Genomic DNA, 3829 nt, shown 5'->3' with positions numbered 1-3829 from the left:
CAGGAAAATGGGTAGAATTGGAGGACAAATTTTAAGCCTCACCATCATGCAAATGGCAGAGTCAGCCATGCTTCTCACACTGGATGGCAAAGGCTTGCTCAGCTTTGCATTATCTGAAGGCCCTGGATTGAAGACTAAGGTCTTGAAATGCCAAATTTTTGTGGCTCCATGGATATCAGTAGTATAAAATTTGCCACAATCTTGCATGCATGTCTGCATCACAAATAGACTGAGTGATCCTCTTCTGGCGCAGCATATCCAAGGCTGTATTGCAGTTCTCAGTCATGGCCTTCTTGTGCATGTTGGGCTTCATTCTCTGTTTTGCAATGTCTAGCTTGAAGAAAAAGGTCAAGCATCAAGGTCATTGTAGTTAAAGAGCACTGGACAACAGTCATGGCTAGCAGCTACAACATATTCTTAGAAAGAAAGAATAAACTCTGTAGTGGCAGCAACTCATTTTTCAGAGTTGAGACCTGCACACTTTTTTGAGGCATTGGCAACAGACTCAGTGCTGTCCTGCCTGACCTAGGCCAGGGGGCTCCCACCAGTTGAGAAGCTGACCTTGTGGACCCAGCTACCATTCTTTGCCACCAAAATCTGACATCAGCTCACCAAAAGGCATTTTGCTGCCCCAGAGCATACTGGCTGGCTTTTCATCTATTTCATCAATGTAGGCAGAAAACTCTCTGCATTTAAAGTCACACGATCATGTACCCTGAAAAACAGTGTTGGGATCCAATCCAAGCTGAGGACTGTGGAGTGAATTGACTTTGTAATGTGTTTGCTTACCCACCATTTTTGGACTTGAAATAACAGAAATGAGTCGTGCTACACTTCCCACAGCAAATTTGTTCTCTAAAGGGGACCACTTCACAAAAAGGGTTGTGTGATTAATCCTTAGGATCACCAGGATGGCTTTCAGACTCCAGAAGTAGGCATTGCAGTCTGCCCCTAAAATGACAGATGAAGTGATTGCTCTTGGGAGCCCTGTCAGCACCTTTAATGTCTCCCTTGTGCTCCTAGGGTTCATCTTCTTTTGTTCACTGGCTCCCCATCTTCTTCTTTTTTTTTTTTAAAAAAAAAAGGGAGGGAGGGAGGGAGAGAGAGAGAATTTTTTTTAATATTTGTTTTTCAGTTTTTGGCGGACACAACATCTTTCTTTGTGTGTGGTGCTGAGAATCGAACCTGGGCCGCATGCATACCAGGCGAGTGCGCTACCGCTTGAGCCACATCCCCAGCCCTCCCCATTTTCTTATAGATATGCACTTGATGATTATTAGCTAAGGTTAATTTGGGTACAACCCCTGTTCCAGGCATGGCAGGTGATTGACTCTAGTAAAAATTGATGCAGGGACATTATTCTTAGTGTTTTCAAATAATAGAAAGCTGAGGTCCTGGTGGTCTGGAAGGGATTGGAGCAGAGAATTTTCAGACTCGATTCTGTCAACTACAGGCTCCCATGGATGCTGGCAGAGGAACTGACACTCCATTCTTAAGGTAGTTTTTCAGCTTCTCCAGGAAACTACAGCTTCTCTCTCTCTCTCTCTCTCTCTCTCTCTCTCTCTCTCTCTCTCTCTCCTGGGGATAAAACCCAGGGCAATTTACCATTGAACTACATCCCCATCCCTTTTTGAGAAAGGGTCTTGCAAAATTGCTGACATAATCCTGAAACTTAGAATCTTCCTGCCTCAGCCTCCTTTAGTGTGTGTAATCAAACCTGACTCAACTAGTCTTTGTTCTTAAAGCCTTTTACTGATTGAATGAGGCCCATCCACATTATGGAAGGCAATTTCTTTTCTAAAAGTCAAAGGAGTCTAGAGATTGGACACATCTAAAAAAAAAATTCTCCATAGCAACGCCTAGTTTTTTTTTTTTTTTTATTAAATCACTGGATGTTATAGTTCAGTCAAATTGACACAAAAGACTATCACAGCAGTTTTTATTATAAATATGTTACATTACATATATATACATTAATACATAACTTCTTCATTTTTTTGTGAACATTCCCCCAAATCATCAAATATTCTTATCAAACATGAAATTTACTGAAGTGGTTTAATATCAAAATAACAGGGGTTGAGGATATAGTTCCTTGACAGAGCACTTGCTTAACATGCCTGAGGCTGTGGGTTCTATCCTCTGAAATGCAAACAAAATCAAATAATTTCCATATTTCAGCACTTTAAACAATATTACATATATTCAAGTATATATTTCAACTATTGCTGATTACTCATTAAATTACTAAAAGTGACATTACCAAGTTAATGATTATAACAATTTTAAGATCCTTATTCCTATTGCTAAAGAGCGTTCCAGAAAGTTTGCACCCATTTACACTTATAGGGGAAATATATGAATTCAATGGCAATGTTACTATACTCTAGCCAACATTGGGTTTTATAGTTTAATTTTTATTAGTTAAATTATTAAGCATATTTGACTTTGTACTTCTTTAATAACTAGCATATAACTATCTTATTATTTACTGTATTTTGACCATTTCTATTTTTTCTTTTGATAATTTTATTCTTTGCCTAGTTTTTATATGGCTGTTAACCATTCTAATTAATATATAGGTTATTTGTATATTATAAAGTAAATCTTTGTCATATTTCTTACAAATATATTCCTAATTTGCTTTCCTTCTTTTTTCTTATTAAAAGGACTTCAGTATATAAATCAAAGAAAGAATCTATACATACTTCAACCTTCCCTTAGGGCAAACAGCCAAATTAATAAAGATATGTTGTTGGTGGCTAAAAGGGAACTGAAATATGAAAATGAGATTATTTTCATGGACAAATGATGCATCACTCCCCTGGATGACTCAGGTAACCACTTATATCTTTCCAATCACTTGGGGAAATGCAATAATTTTTTCCCTAAGAATTCCCTCATTTAGAATATTACTAACTTTAGAATCTATGATCAAATTTTCATTTCTAACAAGATATCAAGTCAACATCACATACAAATAGATGATAAATGACCAGTAATTTTTAAGGAAAAAATTATGGGAGAATGAACTAATCTTATGATTTTTTCCTGCTTCTAAGGAAATTAAAAAATTAAAAAGCAGCAGATAAGAGTGGTAAATCTGTGATGGCACTAAAAGCTGCATGACGCGGATGTGCTGCAAATAAATCTGCGTGGTAATATAAATTGACTCAGGCATTTGTGCTACATATGACAGTCCAAAGTGTTTTCGTTTCCTCCTTAGTAATTTTTAGATTTTCTTATTTCATTGACTATGAAAAGCACAATCATCCCACACACTGTTCTTGGACTGAGTTATAATGTAATCTGCCCAAAATTTTAGCTTGATTTTGAAAATTAGAAAAAAATTGTGTTTTTTTGTTTCTGACTTGACCAATAATTTAAACATGTATGGTATAATAAAATATAGAATTAGTTTTCTACTTTAATATACTTCAGTTGGTTAGTTGAGTCTGATTTGCTCCTTTCTTTTAAATGAAGTCAACAAAGTATCTGACTTGTTTTCATTTGTAATTCCTAATAAAAATGGACTAGCATACATTCATTTTTTTTACTTACCATACATAGTCTTATATTAAATGTATTATTACTTACTGAATTGATTCATATTTTGAAAAAGGCTTCCTCTTTTTGTTCTTTTTTTTAATGCTTTTTAAAGCATGAGTCTGGTGAAGAATTTTTTTTAATTGTTTACTGGCTGATTGCAATTTAATTTTTGTTAAAAAGAAAAAAGATTCCCCCAATTTATCTTGTTGTCTTTTCATTCCATTTATATTTTGATTATATCTTAGTTCTAAATTAAAAAAAAAAATCTTCTTTAATTGTA

The 3829-nt window shown here is 35.3% G+C and overlaps 1 pseudogene; it reads right to left on the bottom strand.

Moving 5' to 3' along the window:
• Window positions 1-348: 348 nt before the first annotated feature.
• Window positions 349-1030, bottom strand: LOC114092570 (actin-related protein 2/3 complex subunit 1A pseudogene; annotated as a pseudogene).
• Window positions 1031-3829: the final 2799 nt, after the last annotated feature.

This window comes from Marmota flaviventris, chromosome 10, assembly GCF_047511675.1.
Source record: "Marmota flaviventris isolate mMarFla1 chromosome 10, mMarFla1.hap1, whole genome shotgun sequence".
NCBI lineage: Eukaryota > Metazoa > Chordata > Mammalia > Rodentia > Sciuridae > Marmota > Marmota flaviventris.
The sequence above is the reverse complement of the archived record's forward strand: the minus strand, read 5'-3'. Positions and strand labels throughout refer to the sequence as shown.